Source organism: Papio anubis, chromosome 3 (genome assembly GCF_008728515.1).
Source record: "Papio anubis isolate 15944 chromosome 3, Panubis1.0, whole genome shotgun sequence".
In the NCBI taxonomy this organism is placed as follows: domain Eukaryota; kingdom Metazoa; phylum Chordata; class Mammalia; order Primates; family Cercopithecidae; genus Papio; species Papio anubis.
Genome location: NC_044978.1, coordinates 93,974,673 through 93,997,843, shown reverse-complemented (window position 1 = coordinate 93,997,843; position 23,171 = coordinate 93,974,673). Strand labels below are relative to the sequence as shown.

Below are 23,171 nucleotides of genomic sequence, written 5' to 3'. Positions count from 1 at the left end.
ATCTCTTTTGCATCATCATAAAGTGGAAAAATCATAAGTTGACATCATAAGTCAGGGACTGTGTATTTTCCCCAAGAAGTCATTATCATTAAATATTATTTTTATGCAGTTAATCTTTCTCATACAAATGATGTATATATTAATGTTTAAATAATCAGTGAAACTATTTTTCTTATATACAAGAAATAGGGCAATTATTTTCTATATGAGTAACCACAGAAGTTTTTAAAAAGCAAAGGAAAATAATATGCTTAAAAGAAAGAGAAATGATAAGAGATAAAAAGAATAATGAATAGGAAAGTAGAATTATTTGTAGCTGAAATGGAAAGAATTTAGCCCCTGAACAACTGTAAGATCAAAAGGTATATCAATAGACTACATCAGAGGTTTTCTAAAGGTCTCTCACCGATTATTTGCTCAAGCTATACAGATGAGGCAAATAAGCACATTAGAGACTAAAATTTTGAATTATATTCTGTTATTTTCTTTAAAGAATATAACATATTACTGGATATGTGATGAAGACAGATAGGTATTAACATTAGTTATTTTGCTTAAACTATAAAAAAGGAAAATTCAGTCTAATAGATGAGAGATTTAATTAATTTCTAAAATGTATTAAAGACTTTCTTTTGGAAGCTACTGAATGAATTAATATTAATATATTATAATTATTACATACAGAAGTATTATTTCACAGTGGCTAAAAATTACTTCAGCACATGACTTATTGCAATGAAAGCATGGATTACACATGTCAATTACTTAAACTGTCTCAGTACATATATTTAAACTGTACCTGAGGCCTATAAGTATTACTAAGAATAGTATATAAACACAAATAAGAGGCAGATCAAAACTATAAATGGTATCAGAAACAAGTTGATCTTCATTGAAATTATAAAATAGATTCATGATAAATACACAATCCCAATAATTAACTCAATGGTACCTATGCATCACACTACATTTATTTTGAATAAGTACTGATAATACAAATAGTTATTTTCAAAACAGCAACAAACAGCATCTGCAATTAGCAGAATGAACACAAGTTTGGCAAACAGATTCACAGTTGTCCATTTACCACAAGATTTTAGCCTTTCTGAGCATCAGTTTCCAAATCTGTAAAATGGAAATAATATCATCACCTCACACAATTTTGTAAAGAGATTTATTAAAAAATGCACTGTGCCTAACACACTAAAGGTGCTCTGTAATTTTAATCTTTTAATTAATATTTTTGGCACCACTACTATATGCTAGGCATTGTTATTTATACTGGAAATAAACCAGGGAACAAAATGGACAAAATTATCTGCCTTCTAGGAGTTTATTTTCTATGGTACATTTATTTTACCTTGTCCTAGGCATGGTGCTGGGTACTTTGGGAATGAATAAACTAGCCCCAGAACAGGTCAAGTATTTAATTCAATAAAAAGGATGAAATTAGGATAATTGTGCAGTATATGAATTTAGGGAAACAGAAAGTCTTATGAGAAAGTATGGTGTGAAGTCAGAGGATAGAAAGGGAGAAGAGGAAAGGCTTCCCAGAAAAGAAGGTATTATAAGTAAGCCTTGGGAAATGTTTACAATCCTGACAGAAGAGATTTATAGATTTTTAGAAAAGGTAATACGAATACAGGCAAGGAGGCAAGCAGGGTGCAGACTATTTAAGTAACAATGAGTAGTTCAATATGGCTGCAGTTTCAAGTACAAATTAAGAAGTGATGGCAAATTAAATGAAAATCTAGGTTGGGACCAAACTGAAGCCCTGACTTGCTAAGATGAATAATATGGGAAATCGCCGAAGATATCTGAGAAGAGTGTGATATGATACAGACATTTATAAGATTTATTTGCACTTCCTTTCGGCCAGAACCGCCATCTTCCAGTAATTCGCCAAAATGACGAACACAAAGGGAAAGAGGAGAGGCACCCTATACGTGTTCTCTAGGCCTTTTAGAAAACATGGAGTTGTTCCTTTGGCCACATACTAAAACCTTCTAACTATATTATTGTAGTCTAATTAAGGGGAAATCAAAGTTTAAAAACACATGCTAAGTAGTTATGAATCCTATAAATAAAAGAAAAAGATTTCACAACATTTTGAAACTGATTTTCACTTTCCTTCTCATAACCAAGAAAATTATGATTTGTATTAACTAGCCTACCTAAAGAGTTAAAACCTTGTAAGTTTTACTAAGAGGAATGTAGTAGTACCCATCTTCCTCATTCAAAAAGGCCTTAAACTGAATAAGCAGACTTCAGAAAAAGAAATTAAGGAGTATTTAATTAAAGCCTATCAGCCCTAGACCCTGGCAAATGAAATCAACAGGAAATTAAAGGGAAGTAAAGCTCAAATCTGTTCAACACTGCTTATTATTTTAGAAAACAGGTGGGGGCAAAACAGTGAATGTGAGCAGAATAGCTTTATTTTGTGATTTCCCTTATAATCCAAATGTTCTCATCAGAAAAATAATTCAGAAATAATGATACCTAACATAAAAGTACACACGATAAGGGAGACAGGGCGACTTTGTGAAGAAGGGGATATATAATATCATATATGTGCTCTTCATACTAGGACAAATTGCTTTATTAGGATAGTGACTTGTTTTCTCTGATAACTAAAATATATTCACTGCAGAAATTTTAGAAACTATATATTAACACCATGAGAAAAATAGAAATAAACTATAATCCTACCACCCAAATATAAATACTATTAACCTTTGGTTTATTCCCCACCAATATATTGGTTTCAGTGCATAGGTTGATATTTTTTTTTCAAAACTAGGATATCATTTTGTAACTTGCTTTTATCCACTTCTCATACCATAAACATTTTTCCATATCATGAATATTTTCTCATATTACTGAATAGTTTTCCCAACAAAATGATACATTTTGATTTGTTGTCCACATTTGTTAATGTGATGTGTGAAAATGTGGTAATTTATTGCTATGTTGGGTTTCTTTCATTATTGGGAGGTTAACATCCCCCCTACCCCAACCTTAGATAATTAAATTTTTTTTGAATTGCCCATTTATATCTATTTCTCATTGGGGTTCATTTGTATAGCAGTATTAATCTATCTCTGCCTTAGTCCATTTCGGTTGCTATAACAAATTACCATAAACTAGGTGATTTGTAACCAACAGAAAGTTATTTCCTAAAGTTCTAGAGGCTGGGAAGTCCAACATCAAGGTGCCAGCAGATATTGTGCCTGGTGAGAGCTCACTTTCTGATTCATAGGTGGCACCTTCTCACTGCATCCTCCCATGGTGGAAGAGGCAAGGCAGCTCTTTGTGGCCTCTTTTATGAGGGCACTAATCCCATTCATGAGGAATCCTTTCTCATAATCTAACCACATTCCAAGGCTGTACCTCCTACTACCATCACACTGGGGATTGGGAATCAACATATGAACTTGGAAAGGGAGGGAACAAACATTTAGACCATAGCAATCTCACACTGCTTTTTATAGTATCTTTTTAAAGGGAGCATGTAAAATACAGAGCTTACCACTTATCTTTTTTTTTTTTTTTTGCTTATTATATTTCTTGGTGATATTTTTGAAAGTGGTATTTTGTTTTTATAAAAATAACAGTTGCTTTAAAAGATTTTAGAATATTAGAAAAAATATAAAAAAGAAAATCAAGCTATAACTCTACCACCTAGGAAAACATTTTTTGGGGGGTGGGGGAAATATGATATTTTAATGGATATGCCCATTGATGCAAAAGAAACTTGTATGCAAACAGGAACTGCATTAATCTTTTTCAGTCCTTGTTAATTTAGGACACTGTCTTAGAGTAATAGCTTAATAAATATTTTTGATTAAATTAATTAAATTTTATGTATTTATTTCAAAATTATATTTTACACATAAGATAATATATTAAATTTCACTTTTTTATGGAATACATTGCAAGTATATTTTCCAAGTCATTAAATTAAAAAAAAAACTTTTGTAACTGAGTTTTATCAATATAGATTAAAACTACACTAATTTATTTAAATATTGTGTTATTGGGGCTTTGTTTCCATTTTTTCATATTACAGATAAGATTGTAATAAACATATTTATACATCTTCATATGCGATTAATATTATTTCCTTAGGCTATGTTTTTAGACCCAAAAAATCACTTAGACCCAAAATTACTTAGTCAAAGGCTGTGAACATTCAGAGGTTTTGTTTTATTTTGTAGAGATGAGAGCAAAACGGGACCAGGCAGGTATTGAACCCCTGAGCTCAAGGGATCTTTCTGCCTCAGCCTCCCAAAGTGCTAGGATTACAAGCACGAGCCACTGTGCCTGGCCCAACATTCACAGGTTTTAATACATACTACCATGTAATTGCCTCAAATAGTTGTATTGATATACCTTTTATCGAGTAGCATTAAAAAATTCCATTAAGGTCACAACTCTTTTACAAAACTAGCATCACTATTAGTCCTTATTCTGCAAAGCCATAAAAAAAAGTATTGTTTCTACGGCTAAAATGATTTCTGAAATGAAATAAATTTATCTCAGAAAATAGGGAAGGAATAACTGACCAAGAATAGTGATAGCATCCAGCACACATATATTTGTTCCTAGAGTTGATAAATCAATTCTCCTTTTCTTCAAGCACTATTAAATTTATATTTATCAATGCATTGTTCTGTGAGAATTCTCAAACAATCTTACTTGTAGCATTTTCTTTGATTCTTCCTCAGTAGAACTACTTCCAAATATATGAGACAATAAAGAAAACATGTAATGAAGGCTTGAATATGTGTATTTTTTTAAACCCTTAATTTAAAAAGTCAATTATAGGAAGTACAATTGTCTGACAGGTGAGTCACCTCTGTTCTATGATAAATTATAATCATATTTGAGCATTTTCCTTCATTTTACTGACAATAGCAAAATAAATGGTATCCTATTTTTTTCTGGGGAAGGGGAGACGGAGTTTCGCTCTTGTTACCTAGACTGGGGTGCAACCCCGCGATCTCAGCTCACTGCAACCTCCACCTCCCGGGTTCAAGCGATTCTCCTGCCTCAACCTCCCGAGTAGCTGGGATTACAGGCATGCACCACCACGCCCAGCTGATTTTACATTTTTAGTAGAGATGGGGTTTCTCCATGTTGGTCAGACTGGTCTCAAACTCCTGACCTCAGGTGATAAGCCCGCCTCAGCCTCCCAAAGTGCTGGGATTACAGGCATGAGCCATGGCACCCGGACCTATTCAATTCCATTTAATCACTAAGTATGAAAAGTATTCAGGTTTTGCTAAGCCAGGGTCAAACACTCCCCACATTCTAGTTTAGAGTGCTTAGATTTTCCTTCTTTTTCATGCAATTTAATGAATGTTAAATTAGCATGAAAATTAAACGTTATTTTTAAAACTCCCTAAAACTTCAAAATGTTTCTAAATTATTTTTCCAAATATATAAAATGACTTCATTTTAATAAAAATAAACTATCTCAATGTAGGTATATGATATGTATTTGTAGTGAGAATAGAAAACAGTCCAGAAGAAGCAGTTATTACTTTTTGAGGTGGATCGAAGTGGGAGGCTCTTGCTGCGGGCACTGAATGAACTACTCCGTTGCAAAGATTTTTGCTCTTCACAAGTTAATATGGGTTTTTGATGATGCTATTGTTCACAGAAGTGTGACCTAGCTGATTTAAAGGCTGATACAAAAAATATTGGTGGATGAGGAGCCCTGTCCTTGTTGATGCATCTTTCAAGGTTGATTTTGAGTTAGAGGTTTGCTTTGTCCATACAGACTTGTTTTTCTCCCTGCTTAGAACCAGCATGAAAAGAACGCAAGAAGAAACTTTGGTCTTATTCAGATCACAGTTTTAAAACCTGAGCTAGCATGATAAGAGCAGTTAAAACATATTCTTTCTAACGGCACAGGGTCCCAGACACCAAAATAACCATCCATTCCCTAACCAACTGATGTCTCTCTGCTGTACGTGGTAAATTAAAACTACATGTTTTATAATGTAAAATAAAGGGTGCCCCGAATAATAACTAGGTTCTTTAAAGTTAGTGTTTTGGGGGAAGCATGGAGGCTTCTTTGTAGCACTCCTTTGAAAACTATTTCTGAGAAAGCTCCAATACAAACACCTTTTTCTTCCTAAGGAATCAACCTTAGGGAATCAGCCTTAAGAATAAATCTGCTGGGCTAAATCTTCAACACTTTCCCTTTTCATCACCTTTGAGGCAGATAGCCAAAATTTCTTTAAACTGCTGATTTCACAATGGGATGACAAAGGTGTGTGTGTGTGTGTGTGTATGAATGCGTGTGTTTGCGTGCCCGTGTGCGCCCTCGTGTACAAAGGTGTGTGTGTGAGAGAGAATGCGTGTGTGTGAGTGCCCGTGTGCGCCCGCGTGTGCATCGTTTAGCTTTTTACAAAATCCAGCATTTAAAAGATTTTTAAATTCCCCTTTAACAATCAAATGATTGAAAATGGTGTAATCGTTTTACCTTTTTTTTTTTTTTTTTTTTTTTTAAAGTTCAGTAACAGCCCAGAACTGTAGTTTTGAACCATGGCATCAAATCTAAACACGACTAGGGAAGTGGAGCGGGGAGAAACAGGAGAGAGAAACAGAAAGGAAAAGCTGGTGGGCGGTGAAGCAGAAGGCTGGGACAGTCAGAGGGATTCGCCGTCTCATTCTTACCAATTCCTCCCTCGGCACACATCACAGCATGTTGGTCACGAGTCTCAAGGTGCGAGAAAAGAGCTAAGCACAAATCCGAAGAGTGAAAGCGGGTTGTGCTTCCACGCCAGCCATTTGCCTTCGGGGGGGAAAAAAATTCACTTCTCAGACATCTCCCAAACTCAGCCCCGGAGCCGGCGCAGGAGCCTGTGCTGAGCTAGCAACCTACTTCTCGCTCCGCTCCTCCTCCCCTCTCCGCCAAGCTGCAGAGCAGCCTGAGTTGCAGTGCACCGCCAATCGCCCGCCGTCCAGCCCTCCGTGACGTAGCAGGGGCAGGGCCTGGCAACGCCGGGCTCCCAGCTCCAGCTGTTTGACAGAGCTGCCCTTCTGCCCAGAGCAGATGCCCCAGTGACCCAGAGCCCTTGCAATCTCACCTCTGACTTTCACCTCCCAAGTACAGGTTGCTCGCGGTTGACGGTTTGGTTCATTGTTTTGCTGCAATTCTAACAATTCACTGCTTTAGCTAAACGTGGAACACTGGACAATTATTTTTTGGAGGGTAAAAGAGATCAAATCTAAAAATGTCGCGCCACTGCGTTCCAGCCTGGGCGACAGAGTGAGACCCTACCACCAAATACATAAATAATATATAATGTTACTGTTTTTATGACTAGAAAAGAAATGTGGAAAAATATTACAATTCTGATTTGGTCGTTTTCCTCACACTTTGCCCTTCCATTCCCTTACTCAGGATAATGTGGCTTTGTCCATACACCTGCCAAGTCCGTTTGCCTAAAACTCACAACTTTTTTTGTTTTAACTTCTAAATAAGCTTCAGCAACCTGTCTGGTTCCTCAAAATGTCTAACTGATTTGGAAAGAGGAAAAACCATTTAGTGAAGGCCGAACCAATAACTCAGAACAAAACCTAACAATCCTGGCTGCCTGTTTTATCCCATTGAAACAAATATAAAAAGTGGGGCCAAACTCTCCACAACTCTCCTATATTGTTCTTCTCTATTCCATTCTCTCAAGTGTTTCTCTGATGTGCAACAAGAGTGAAGAAAACTAAATGAGCATGCAAATGTTTGACTATCAGTAAAGAGCTCACCAGTACAGACGCAGGGAGCTGGTTGGTCGACTTGAAAATTCTCTCAGATCAAGAGAAGCCAAACAAGTTTCCGCACCCACTGAGAACGTGCTTCTGCCAGACGAGGAGAAACAAGTTCTGGGTGTGGCTTCCGGTGATGCTCCATTAGGGAAGCCTCCATCTGCAGGTAAGGACAAATCTCTAGAGCTTAGTCAAACTCAACCCTCAGAATTAACCCAGCCTAGTAGAACACACTGTCATTTATGTGGCCTCTGAAATTCCTGGCCCTAGTAGCATTTTTTGCAGTCATATGACTGTCTCTAACATCCTTTAAGATGAAACACATTTCCTATCTGAGAGTCAACCTTATAGAGGAGACTTAAAACTGTAGCAGGGCCTCCCTGAACTCTCCCAATCAAGCACTGGTGTTGTTACCTCAGCAGAGGGCCTTCCTGGGAACGTGCATACCAGCACAATTCAGGCATGTAGCTGGCATTTGCAGCCTGTTTGGATTGCTTAAATCAGTGGTTCTAACTAGCTACACAACACAGTGAACTGGGGAGCTTGATGCCAAGGCCCCACCCAGGCCAATTAAACCGGAATCTCTGGGGGTGGCGCTCTGGCAATGTCTGTTTTTGAAGCTCCTCTAGAAATTCTAATGTGCACAAGGGTGGAGAATCACTGGCTAAGATTTGAATTATTGTCTTAGGAGAAAATCTATATTATATTTAAGTCTAAAGAGCATAGCAGTAGAATAACGGAAAACATTATGTAATACAACTTAGCCTCATACATATTCTTTATATATTTGTTTATTTTAATATAAATATAAAAACATGTGAAGATACACCTCAAAATTCTTTACTCAGGGAAGGATAGTGAGGGGAGATTACTAGCTTTCTTTTTTTTTTTTCATTTTAAAAATAACATCTTTATTGAGATATGATTCATATAGCACACAACTGACCTAATTAAAATATACAAATCAATTGTTTTTAGTATAGTCACAAAATTGTGCAACCATCACCCCAATCAATTCTGCAATTTCATCACCCCTAAAAGAACCTCCATATCCATTAACAGTTACTCTATATTTTCCCCTCAACATCTGGCACCCCATTCCAACCCCAGCCGTAGGTAACCACTAAACTAGTATCTGTGTCTATTTGTCTATTCTTGGTATTTCATACAGATAGAATAATAGAGTCTTTTGTGACTGGATTCTTTCACTTAACCTCAAGTTTTCTTTTTTTTTTTTTCGTTGTGAATTCATTTTATTTTAGATACAATAATTCATGGACACAGATGTAAATGACCAGTTGATGGGTGCTGACGAGTTGATGGGTGCAGCACAGCAACATGGCACAAGTATACATATGTAACAAACCTGCATGTTATGCACATGTACCCTAGAACTTAAAGTATAATAATAATAAAAAATAAATTAAAAAAAAAAAAGAAAATGCAACAACCAAATGTGCCTACGAACAAGTCCCCACCCAGCCAAGCGGACTGTGTTCCACGTCCAGAAGGTGTTGCCGAGTAGACGACAAAGCTTTGGCTCTGTGTCCGTGAATTATTGCATCTAAGATTACTAGCTTTCTATTTGTGTCTGTCATTTGAATGAAATTTGTGTCTGTATCATTTTAATAATTTAAATATTTCTAATAAAATTTTAAAAAATCGATACTCATAAATGCCATGAAGGTCATTGGAATATCCACTATTAAGATGGGTTTCTGTTAATTTATTAGGTTTTGTTGTGTTTGGTGTTTTCTTTTTTCAATGCTTCTGTAATATCCAATTTTCTCCTCAGACTGATTCCTATTTTGAAAAAGATAAAATATGATTCTTAATTTAAGACATTAGCTACTTTAAATCTATATGGTCATTTTCAATTTAAAATATATTTACTTTCTTGTAATTTCAGAAACGTGATCTTTTTTACGCTTCTCAGGAAGTTTTTTTAAATAAAACCAATATTTCAACTATATAATATAGAAGTGAGGGAACTTCATCTTTTCCAGCTAGAAAATTGTTTGGACTCTCAACACTAGTAACTCTCAATACTTCATAATTAATTGTCAGTGGGAAATATGTGGCACAGTAGGCCAATGCCTCGGTTTGACCTGGTTTTAAATCTTGGCTCTGCAAATTTTTAGATATGTGATCTTGGGTACCAATACTAAGCTCTATAGGTAAAATGGATCTAATAATATCTCCCTTTGCGTTGTTAAGACTATATGAAGTTAGGTAGCTGAAGTGCTTATCGCTGTGTAAAACACATAATAGGTGCTTAATTAATAATAATTATCAATTCACTAACTTCTATTTTTCCCTTTCTTAAACATACTCAAGGATTAGTATGGTAGCAGAAGACAAACAGTTATCAAAGTAAACAGGGTTCTTCCTAGAACCTATTATATTTGTTATACAGTTATATGTCAAAGAGAGACATATGCATTATTTCGGGCTACTACTTTAACATGTAACATGTAAAGCAGCATGATTTACTTTTGTTTACCTCAAAATATTTCACATTTCCTAAAGTGGCACACAGGCTGATTTCTTATGATTCATAATCAGCCACAGCTTTTTCTTTGTACTTACTATGACTCAAGCACAGATTAGGACATTTCCCACCATCAGTTTTCTGACTAACTTTTGGCAAAGAAGAAGGAGAAGGAGAAGAGGAAGAGGAAGAAGAAGAAGAGGAAGAGGAAGAGGAGGAAGAAGAAGAGGAGGAGGAGGAGGAAGAGGAGGAGGAGGAGGAGGAGGAAGAGGAGGAGGAGGAGGAGATCAATGCTGCAGGCAAATAAACTTGTCCCTTGTAGATGAGCCCTGATTTTAACAACATAATCACAGGATTTTATGTCTCTTTTTTTCTTTCCTTAATATTCATTGAGTGCTAGTAAACCATTTCTGTTAGACACTGTACTAAGAAGTTTACAGCTATGACTTCATGTATTCCTCTTATCATCCCTATGAGGTCATTCTTCATTTAGAGATGAGAAATCTGAGGCACAAAGAGTTAGAACAACTTATCCAAGATGGCAAGACAACAGGTGAAAGAGCTGGCTTGAGAACACAAATTCTTAATGCAGTTCTCTACTGTGGGCTAAGCAGCACAGCTTTCAATAAATTAGGGAAGTGAATAGTAAATTATTTTTGTTGGGATAGGGTAAAACCATGCTATGACTATAACTGCCTTGTTGACAGTAGAAATTCTATATTTCTAGAAACAAGAATATCTACATTATTATTACTAGTTGTAAACATAGATCTTGATTTTATGTGTGCATTTTTTTTAAGAGGAAATACATTTCTTTCCCTTTATATCAGGTGAGTCCCTTTCATCTATAGGAGAACAAATTGGTTTTTAACCTTGTAAAAAGCTTTGACATGCAGTGATTACACAGGATATCGGAAAGGGAAACTCCAGATTATCAGAAACCCAGGCTGGCCCCGGAGTTCTAGATAAGTCCATCAACCATTTATTGATTCTGTTTGTAATATCAAGAACACTGGTAATAGGACAGTATTACCTTATATGAAATGATGGCCCTTTAGTCTAGGAAAAATAATTACTTTCTTATTTAGACAAAGATAGGTACCAGAGCTTTTTTCTGAATAGATGTAGTTGAGAAAAAGAAGTATACATTTCTCTGGTTAATGTGTATTTCCCCTAGTGAGCAGAGAAGGCAGGAGTTTGGAAACTTTGGAGAGGTGAAAGGATGGGAGATAGTTTTATGTAGAGATAAGATGGAATACAGCTTCTAAGGAATGATATGTAATCTTGCACCAAATGTGGAAGAAGACCCATGACCAATTCCCTGAATAGGTATTGGCTGAGTTACTTTCAGAAAGTAATATCTTAAAAGTTTTGCTTTTAAGCTATTTTATCTTTCTATGGTGCTGTGTTCCTCACAAATCAGAGCTCAGGCAACAGGCTCTGGGTACACTGCAAGATAACACTACCAGCCTCTGCGACAGCTGCATGGGACCTGGGGTGTCTGGAGCCCACCATGGATAAGAAATCCATGGATCTGATGAAGAAGCCTGTGTTCCAGGCTCTCAAAGAGCACAGCAAGTGGCCGAGAGAATGTTCGGTGGGGTCGGCAAGGAGACTGGGCCAGCACAGCTTTAAACACCCTAGGTCCCTTGCAGCTGTCTTAATTTTCACGTACCTTTATTCTTTATTTTCACAGTATGTTCTGCAAATTAAAGCTTGGCATGAAAAACTGAACTGGATTCAAAATCCATTCACATTATCACAAGAAATTCCAGTGTTACATTACTCAGTAAAATATTAGTTGGAATACTGTGACTGCCAATATTCAACCAGTTTTGACATAAAATGACAGCTTTATGTGGTTCAACTAAAAAAAGAAAGGACTATTAGCATCTTTAAGTATAATGGCAATTATTGCAAAATCTGGTATGATTGTAAAAGTCATTTATAAGCTTTTGTCACATATTTGAGTGAACATAAATTCTCATTGATAGTAATTATCAAGAATTTGAATGAATCATTATAAAATATCAAAAATTATAACTAGCCATTTAAAGCACAAAAGCTCACATAAAAGTGCACCCAAAAAGAAGCTAGACACAAAAGTCTACATATTGTTTGATTCCGTTCCTATGAAATGCCCAGAATGGATAAAGCCATAGAAAGCAGAGTAGTAGTTGCCAGGAGCTGAGGGAAGAGAGGAATGGAGCGTGACTGCGAAGGGGTACAGGGTTTCTATTTAGAGTGATGAAAATGTTCTGAAATTGAACCACTTAAAAGGGGTGAGTTTTATGGTACATAAGTTATATCTCAATTAGAAAATATATAAGAAAAAATGTTCACTGAAGCAAGCAAAAGATAAGAATTTTTAAATGTTTTATGAGGATATTGTATATGAACTCAAAGTTTAATATTTTTCTCAATACTTTGAATTTTAATTTTTAACAATTCTGTAATATAAGGAAAACACAATGAGATTTTATACCACGCTCAATAGAGATCAGTTAGTTTACTTCATTAGGCTGTACAGGTATCATCATTTTTCATGAGTGCTAGCACATGAAAAAGTACTAAAATCTCTGTGCTGTATTATCCTCCAACCTGTAATGAAGTCTGTTCTGACCACTGGGAAAGTTAGGGAGGAATGTCTGCCTGGGAGGAAGAGACCAGAGAAAAGATGGCAAACTTGGAGGCTATATGACCAACTGGGATTAAAAATTCACGGGAAGGTCGGGAATGGTAGCTCACACCTGTAATCCTAGCACTGTGAGAGGCTCAAGCAAGCAGATCACTTGAGGTCAGGAGTTCGAAACCAGTCTGGCCAAAATGGCAAAACCCTGTCTCTACTAAAAATACAAAAAAAAAATAGCTGTGCCTGGTGGTGGGCACCTGTAGTCCCAACTGCTTGGGAGGCTGAGGCAAGAGAATTGCTTGAACCCGGGAGGCGGAGGTTGCAGGTTGCAGTGAGCCGAGATCGCGACATTGCACTCCAGCCTGGACGACAGAGCAAGACTCCGTCTCAAAAAAAAAAAAAAAAAAAAAAATTCACAGGAAGCACAAATTCAGGCCAGAAAATGATCAACCCCTCCTTCCTCTGTGAATCTTGTAATCAGGAGGAAGTTCTAGCTATTTTATTTGAATTTTGAGGGATAAAGTGACCTTAGAAGGCAGAAAGAATTTGAAACATGTGGATTAAAAATGAATTCTACAATCACTAGAAGAAGTTGGACCAAAGTGAATTAAGTCTTTAGTTTCAACCCCTCTGTACCCAGAACTTTGTATATCTTATTCATTCACTTATTCATTGAACAAATACTAATAGAGCACTGAATATGTGGCAGGCACCATTTCGGGTGCAGGGAATATACAAAACAAACAAAAAGCCCTGCCCCTCATTGGATGGCTGTAAAATATTTAATATAACAAACGGCAATGTATGCCATGAAGAGCACTGCAAGGTGAGGAGGAGAGAGAGTGCCAGAGTAGGGGAGAGGGATAGCTTTGGATTTGGGGAAGATCTTACCAAGAATGTGACATTTAAGCAAAGATCTGAAGTAGGTGAGCGAGAGAGCCATAAGGGTGTCTGGGGATGGAGCATTTCAGGGAAAGAGAACATGCAGTGCGTTGAGGCAAGGGTGTGCTACCTATGCTGGAAAGGCAGTAAAGCACTGGCATGCCCAGGGCACTGTGATGGGAGAACAACGTGGAGTTGGCAGTGGGAAGTAGTAAAGGTGACATCAGAGACATAAAGTCATGGAAGACTTTGGATGTTACCCTATGTATATTGCAAATATGTAGGTAGGTTTTGAGTAGAGAACTGATACCATCTGGCCTATGTTCCAACAGGATCCCTCTAGTTTTTTTGTTGCCAATAAACTGTAGGGAGCACGGTTGATGCTGGGAGACCAGTCAAGAGGTGATTTTAACAATCCCGGGGAGAGGTGATTTTGGCCTAGGTTAGAATTGTAACTGTGAGGGTGGTGGTCAGCTTCTGGATATATTTTGAAGGTACAGCTAATTTGTTTGTAAATTGTGTGTGAGTTATAAGAGAAAGAAAGGAAGCAGGGATAATTCCAAGGTTTGGGGTGGAACAACTGGGAGACAGAAGTTTTTAAATTGTTCTGGGTATTGCTTACCTCCAGAATAATTGATTGCTAACATTCCCTAGATCTGACCCTGATAGGGATGGTAAAGAGTATGTGTGTGTCTGGGTGGTAAGGCTTTTATTTTATTTTCAGAAATGCCTTAGTATCTGATAATTGGCCACTTGGAATCAACAGTTATGAAGCATGATATTCCTTTAAGGATAATTCTAGCTGGGCACTTTGATCCCCTAATAGTATTGCTGCTAAAAGCCTATTATATAGCAATACATTTTTTTTAACTTGTTTCCCATTTAGCTACATTTTTTGAAATATTTTACTCTTTAACAGAATCTTGCAAAAATTTCAAAAGAGAAACTAATGATTTCAAAGTTCAAAGTGAAGTTTCAGAGGGGCTAGCAGAAGTTTTATATAGGATTTGTCATTTCAGCGGGCCTTAAAATATGAACGAGAATATCCTGATGGAGAAATAGAGGAAAAGCCTTTGGCTAAATATAACACAACAAGAAATAAGAAGAAAAACACAAAGATGTTAGAGTATATGGCCTATCTGGGAATTTTAAAAATATTTACGTGGCAAGAATATCGTAGAGAAGGAAAGAACAAAAATTAAGGCTCCACTGTGAAGGTTTTCAAGAAGGGGAGTTGTGGTCAGACCGGGGCTGTAACAAAGTAATTTAAAATAATGGGTAGTGTTGGCACTGTAGTGTGAGAGAAATGAAACGAAGGCCTGAAACAAGAAACTGGCAGTGAGTGTGGAAAGGATGGGATGTATTCAAGAGTTTGTTCAAGGCCAAGTCTTCCGTGTTACAAAAAGAAAAATGAGAAGGAACAGAGCTCCGTCCAACAATTTAGGTCGTATTCTTGCAGGAATGTTACTGTTCTGCAGGAATGGGGTCAGTCGGCGGGTCCTGAGCTCTTCAGAAGATCCCTGACCTGAATAGGCTGTACTAGCTGATGTATTTGTGGTCTGACAGATGAAACAGCACTCAAATGACAATAGGAAGTGACATTACTCCATTCATTTAGTTGCCTTATAAAAAGTCTAGCTCAAGTTTCCATGCTGAATGTAGTGACATCCCTGCCATCTACTGGGTGAAGTGTCAAATCTCCTTTTTGAGTGATTTTGCTGATCAAGTATTTCCATTATCAGGATGTTCATTCATGGAAATATCACAATAGAAAGTCAGTATGGCCATATGGAAGTCGTACTGATCTCCTGTGTGCCATGGAGGGGCACGCAGTTGAACTTCAAAGGTGCTGATGATGTTCTACCCTTTCTTTCTTTTTTGTTTTTTGTTTTTTCTTTTGAGACAGAGTCTTGCTCTGTCACCAGGCTGGAGTGCAGTGGTGCAATCTCGGCTCACTGCAACCTCCGCCTCCCAGGTTCAAGCGATTCTGCTGCCTCAGCCTCCTGAGTAGCTGGGACTACAGGTGCGTGCCACCACGCCCAGCTTATTTTTGTATTTTTCATCGAGATGGGGTTTCACCATGTTGGCCAGGATGGTCTCGATCTCTAGACCTTGTGATCTGCCTGCCTTGGCCTCCCAAAGTGCTAGGATTACAGGAGTGAGCCACCGTGCCTGGCCAATGTTCTACCATTTCGTAAACTCAGTGGTGGTGTATTAGGGTTCTCCAGAGAAACCGAAACAACAGGATGTGTGTGAATGTGTGCGTGTGTGTGTGTGTGAGTATAGGAAAAGGAAGAGAGAAATATTTATTTTTAGGTTAGCTCACAAGACTGTGGGGCTATTAAATCTAAAGTCTGCAGAGTAGACCAGCAGGCTGGAGACCCAGGGTTGATGTGGCAGTTCCAATTAGAAGGCAGTCTGCCAGCAGGATTCTCCCTTTTGCAGGGAGTGGTGGTGGAGGGTGGGGATACGGGGAGGGGGAGATCAGTCTTTGCTTATTAAGGCCTTTAGCTGGTTGGACGGGGCCCACTCACATTATGGAGGATAATCTACTTTCTAAAAGTCTTCTGATGTAAATGTTAATCTCATCTAAAAAAAAAAAACCTTCACAGACATATCTAGAATGATGTTTGACCATATATCTGATACTGTGGCCCAGCCAAGTTGACACATAAAATTAACCGTGACAAGTGTGTACATGAGTCTTCCTTTAAACTATAACTACACATTAAAAATTAAAAAGACCAGGTGTGGTGGCTCATGCCTATAATCCTAGCACTTTGGGAAGCTGAGGCAGGAGGATTGCTTGAGCCTAGGAGTCTGAGACCAGCCTGGGCAACATTGTGAGACTCCATCTGTACAAAAAAATAAAAATTAGCAAGGTGTGGTGGCACTTGCCTATAGTCTCAGCTACTGGGGAGGGTGAGGCTGGAGGATCACTTGAGCCCAAGGAGGTTGAGGCTGAAGTGAGCCGTGATCACAACACTGCATTCCAGCCTGGCTGACAGAGCTAGACCCTGGGTCTAAAAATACCAAAACCAAACCAAAAACAAAGTAAAGGGAAAAGTCTAGAAAACATCCTAACTATTGCCTTTGTCAGCCAGGCAGGCAGAGTTGAGAGGCGGAAAGGAGGGCTGCCCAGACCCCTAAGAGGCTGACTCCCTTGCTGTATCTGAAACTGCTTCTGCTGGCACCTGCTACTATTTAAATCAATCCAGGCTATCATGTTTCATGTTCAGACTAATTTGAATCATTTGTCATCTAGAAGACACAATTCCTGAACTCACAGTAGGCACAGAGCAAGGCAAAATATGTATTTCTCTGTTCACCAAAGTGATGTTTCTTAATAATGTTGTGTTTATTGAAGTTCCATAAATCAAATTTTATTTCAAATGCCCTAGAGAAGCTTATTGTTAAAGAAGGCTGGTGATGAATTCCTTTACAATTTCAAATTTTGTTATGTTCCTTTTCTTATAAAAGGGCAATTATTATGTGCAGTGTACTATACTAGCCTGCTAGATTCTGAATGGTTCTTTACCTTGTCCCTTGATAGGTTATTATTTTATATAAAATCCATTTGCCATCATTAGCATATGCCCTTTGTAAGAATTCTTAACAATGTTTTCATGTGTGTGTACCTTTTATTAAATCAGCTTTTACGAATGCTAACAGAGAGGGCTTATATTATCCTTTTATATGCTCTTGATTTACATAGTTTAATCTGTGCTAAAAATTCATTTGATACTTTGGAAAATATTTCTTTGCATAAAAACAGGTTAGACTAAAATGGGTTTAACAAAAATGAATTTACAAAAGTGTCTGTGTTCTTTTTCTATTAATTTTTAAGATGTACTATCTCCAGCATGTAATTTTTACTCCCCATTCTCCCTACATTCCAGCATGTCAAGTGGACAGCTCTGTTTTACTATCAAAAAGTCAAGACTTGATTGGCTCTATTGAATTGTGTTCTGATGATGTTGATGCGATAGCCAGTGCTTGAGTCTGGATTGGACTTGACCACTGGTGACTTCAAATTCTGAGGACCTCTGTTTCCTCTTCTGTAATAGGAAGTCTGATTAGATGCCCTTTAAGGTTAGTTTGGCTTCTAAGACGGTAATTATCTGTCCCAGTTTTTGTTTCCTATAATTTAGCAATGATATAAACAGAAGGGCTATATTTGAAAATTTTACATACATCCCCCTGGATCTGAACATTCCTCATGATACTATAAATAGAAATGTCTTTATTCTTGGCATCAAATTTTGATTTAGAAATGTACTCATTTTTGGATACATACTGACATTGGGTTTTATTATCTGTCTTTTTGATTTGGGTGATTCCTTCCAACTAAATTGCCGTGCTTATCCATTTCTGCCTATGGATATTGAACCTATCTCCCAAATCCTGCTTCTTCCTTTACCTGAAGGTCTTTGATCACCCTGACAGTGAGTTCTCCTTCTTTTAAACTCCTGGCTTAGACCCACCATGTGACATTTGTCTTTATTTTTATTTTGTTTTTGGAATTTAACTAATCTAGAAAAATACAAAGTCCAGAAAACAAATTCATATTATCTTACCATTCAGAAATTCAGAATGAATTACATTTACCATTTTGGATTTTATGCCTCCAATCTCTTGTTTCTTGTGTTTTCTTTGTTTTGTTTTGTTTTGTTTTGTTTTTTTGAGACTGGGTCTCGCTCTGTCACCCAGGCTGGAATGCAGTGGTGAGATTTTGGCTCACTGCAACTTCCTCCTCCTGGGCTCAAGCCGTCGTCCCACCTCAGCCTCCCCAGTAGTTGGGACTACAGGTGCACGCCACCATGCCCGGCTAAGTTTTTGTTTGTTTGTTTGTTTTGTTTTGTTTTGTTTTGTTTTTGCATTTTTTGTAGAGATAGGTTTCGCCATGTTTCCCAGACTGGGTCTTAACTCCTGATCTCATGCAATCTGCCCACCTCAGGCTCCCAGAGTGCTGGGATTACAGGTGTGAGCCACCACACCCGACCTCTCTTGTTTCTTTGATGAAATATTATAGATATCACTAAAGTCCTCTTCAACACCAGTCCAAGTCTCATTGCCAGAAGCTACATATACATATGTAAACTTCCCGATTATTTAAAAAATACACATATGCTTGTAAATTTTTTTGTTTGTTTGTTTGAGACGGAGTCTTGCTCTGTCGCCCAGGCTGGAGTGCAGCGGCCGGATCTCAGCTCACTGCAAGCTCCGCCTCCCGGCTTCACGCCATTCTCCTGCCTCAGCCTTCGGAGTAGGTGGGACTACAGGCGCCCGCCACCTTGCCCGGCTAGTTTTTTGTATTTTTTAGTAGAGACGAGGTTTCACCGTGTTAGCCAGGATGGTCTCGATCTCCTGACCTCGTGATCCGCCCATCTCGGCCTCCCAAAGTGCTGGGATTACAGGCTTGAGCCACCGCGCCCGGCCATATATATATATTTCTTTTAGTTACTTGTAGAGATGACGTCTTACTGTGTTGCCCAGGCTGGTCTTAAATTCCTGGGCTCAAGTGGTTCTCCTATCTTGGCCTTCCAAAGTGCTGGGATTACAGGTTTGAGCCACCGCAACTGGCCTTTTTTTCTTTTTCCTCAAATATTTTTATATATATTTTTTTTTTTTGAGATGGAGTCTCACTCTGTCGCCCAGGCTGGAATGCAGTGGCCGGATCTCAGCTCACTGCAAGCTCCACCTCCCAGGTCTACGCCATTCTCCTGCCTCAGCCTCCCCAGTAGCTGGGACTACAGGCGCCCGCCACCTTGCCCGGCTAGTTTTTTGTATTTTTTAGTAGAGACGAGGTTTCACCGTGTTAGCCAGGATGGTCTCGATCTCCTGACCTCGTGATCCGCCCGTCTCGGCCTCCCAAAGCGCTGGGATTACAGGCTTGAGCCACCGCGCCCGGTCGTAAACTTTTTGTATTTTAACTTAAGTGCATGGTTATTATATGGTATGCCAATATATAGTTCCACATCTTATGTAGGAATGTGAATCTGAGAGTTCCTTTAGGAGGAAGAAAGTACAGAAGGAAGTATTTCCTTTTTAATTTCCTGATATAAACCAGACTATGCAAGGAAAATCTGCAAAATACTTTAATTATCTCCAGGCTTTTTCTAACTTTCCTCTTCGGTTCTCCCAAGGATCAACGCTCATGCTAACCTTTGCTGCTGCAAGCTCATCGTTGAGGAATTTCTCTGACAGCCCTACTGGCCCATCTACATTCTTCAAAATTACCTATTTATTTGACTTTGACCAAGATTGCCTTAACATTCCCCAGCTTGACTAAACTTTAGATGGGCTTCTTCCCTGACACTAGACCCCTGATCTCCATTTTTGTACTGCATATTTAGAAAACCTGTAACATATTTTCTCTGCCCCTTTGAAATATAAATCTTTTAATCAGTCTCTTGTCAGTTTTACAACTTATGAATGTATTTCTCAAGAACCTTTGAGCCATGTCTTTGAAATGTAATCAGCAAATGAGATAGTCACTCTATCTTTCATAACTTTGGTGGGTACCTTCCTCCAAGTTGTAAAGCTGCATCCTGTCACAAAGATATGGGAAAATTTACTTTCTTTTGAGTAAAGCCAGTTAGTAAACACATATAACTTATACACTCCCTCTTACTTCCAATACTTAGAAATTCTCCTGTCCTTTGTTTCAGTGGTGTTGAGTTTGGATTGAGCTCTGGCCCCTCTCCCCCATTGGAATAATGTTGAATAGAGTCTTCCTTGCCTGTTTAACACTGTCCAATACAATTTCTGTTTTGACATTTTCAATTTTCTACCCAAATCGAGATTCCTATTTCATAATGATTCTTCAAACAAAATGTCAAAAGGAAAATAGTCATGATCAAAACTTCAGTGACTTACATGAATGGCCAGTTCTCTTTCTTGAGTATCATAGGGACTTTCATATATTTTAAAAACAGCTATCTGTTAATTCACATATATTTCTGAGCTCCTTCCAAGCAATGTGACAACAAATAATTTAAATATTTTAGGCAATAGAGCCAGAATAATTTGGTCAAGGATAAAATTTTGGACCATTCTTTGTGGCTTTATGCCCTTGGTTTTCAATTTCAGCTGCACATTAGAATTAGATGTAAAGAAAATACACTGCTGGGTCCAACCCCTGGAGATTCTGATTTCATTGGTATAGGTGTGAGCTGGTCATAAGGATTTTGAAAAGCTCCTCAGTGGATTCTAATTTGCAGTCAAGGTTGGAAATCACTGCCTACCCTTTACATCGATGTTTTTTTGTTTTTTCCCAAGTCGGAGTCTTGCTCTGTCACCCAGGCTAGAGTGCCATGGCGCGATCTCAGCTCACTACAACCTCCACCTCCTGGTTTCAAGTGATTCACCTGTCTCAGCCTCCCGAGTAGCCAGGATTACAGGCGCTTGCTACCACGCCCAGTGAAATTTTGTATTTTTAGTAGAGATGTGATTTCACCATGTTGGCCAGGCTGGTCTTGAACTCTTGACCTTGTGATCTGCCCGCCTTGGCCTCCCAAAGTGCTGGGATTACAGGCGTGAGTCACTGAGCCCAGACTTCAGAGTTTCTTAAAGCACCTATTCTATTTCCGAATTCAACAAACACTTTTTGGGAGTCAGCTTTGTGCCAGACACTGTCTAGATACTCAAATGAATGTGGCATGGCCTCTGCATTTCAAGGAGCTCTCAGAACAATGGGAAAGTCAGAATATAAAGAAACAGCTACAATGCAGTAAGGACTATAATAGATGTTTATTCAAAAAGCTATGAAAACACAGGTGAGACAGCAATTAAAGTTCTCTGGGGGTTGTGTCTGAATTCATTAGGCCAACTAGGTGTGCATGGAGAGAGTGGCAGGAAGAAAGAGGGGAGATTCTAGGCAAAGGAAACAATAGGAGCAAAAGTCCAGGATCAGAAAACCACCATTCTCTAAATGTTCTAAAGGCCTCCTTTGTTATTGCTGCTGCTGCTGTTGTGACATTTGGTCTAAGCCAGGTGATCTCTTGGTTAGTAAAAGGTTGCATTTGCATTTTCCAGATCTTCATCTTTTCTATGAGGTTTTGTCTACATCACTGTATCTCAACACTGACTTACGTCAAAATCATCTGGGCAATTTTGTAACAGCAATGACATAACATTGGTGTTAATATGTTAATAGTCAAAGAGACTCTGATAGTATTTGTCTGCAGGGTATGACCTTTTCTTTTCTTTTCTTTTTTTTTTTTAAGCTCCCCATGTGTCCACTACAAACAGGCATTAAGGATCATTTTGGGAGACATAGTGATGATTGCATTCCTATACAAATTTAGAAAACCTCGCTTGAGTAAACTTAGCCAACCTGTATTTTAAATGGGTAGATTTTATGGTATGTTAATTATAAAGCCATTTTAAAAGTACAAAAGTGTCACATATTTACAGTTAAAAATCAATACTCAAAAATTCCCTGGGTTGACCAATGTGCTTCTTTGATTAAGAACCACTGGCTGAAATCCTAACAGCTTACGGATGTGGTGGTTCTAAATACAGGGCTTAAAAGGGGTAGCAATTGGGAGGCAGGAGGTTTTACACGCACAGAACCTTCACCGGAAAGATTAATTGAACACCTGGCATGCCATTAAAGAATGCCAGCCCCTGACGATATAGCATGTATTACATCTTAGGTCCAGAATTGCAGTTCATTAAGTGTTTCACTTTAACAGAGTGATTTCAGCTTTTAATGTATTGTTTTCTTTAATGCTACACTGAAATAAATGTTATGGGCTCCCTCTATTGCTCTTCTTAAATCAAAATATCTATTTATTTAAAAAATCTCTTTAATGGAGATATTAAGTCGCTCAAGCCAGAAGATTATTTTTATCTACAAAAATATAATGAAATAAAGAGGTGTTAACATTTCTGGATTACATATAATGCCCTAAAAGAAAGACAAAGGCCTTCAGTTTATTAAGTCATTGACCAGAATGAAATGAGACACTTACCAAACTGATTTCTAAGAACCAGTTTTTATAGGCAACCAATCTGTCTAGGTTTATACAGACAAGGTTAAACTCATCACCTTGCAAATCTTTGCCAAATCGTCATTCATAACTTCTTTTAATGCAATAGAGCCAATGCCAGTGTAACATTCAAATATTTCCTATATGGTTACAAGATCGTAATTAAACTCCTTTGAACTTTAAGCCCCTTTCCTCTCAGGAATAATTTTATGAACAGGAATAATTTTATGCAGATTGCCATGCAAATAACTAATTACATATATATTGCAACACATCTAATTAAGGTGAACAAATTAGTCAACTTCAAGTCATAGGGTAACCCGAAAAGCAGGTTTGAACTGAAGAAATAAATGTGAAAAGAAGAAATACATATCATTTCCTTTTATTAAAGGAA

At 37.9% G+C, this 23,171-nt stretch overlaps 1 protein-coding gene across 6 annotated transcripts in view; it reads right to left on the bottom strand.

Annotated features, from left to right (window-relative positions):
- Positions 1–7,600, bottom strand: part of ATP10D (ATPase phospholipid transporting 10D (putative)) — a 116,231-nt gene extending 108,631 nt beyond the window's left edge. For 2 of the 6 annotated variants that reach the window (XR_646908.4, XM_009206790.4), the window contains exon 1: positions 6,688–7,600. The gene's annotated coding sequence lies outside the window, so the exon portion shown is untranslated. The remainder of the gene's footprint in view (positions 1–6,687) is intronic. The other 4 variants (XM_009206787.4, XM_009206789.4, XM_021938638.2 and 1 more) reach the window with 4 other exon arrangements.
- Positions 7,601–23,171: the final 15,571 nt, after the last annotated feature.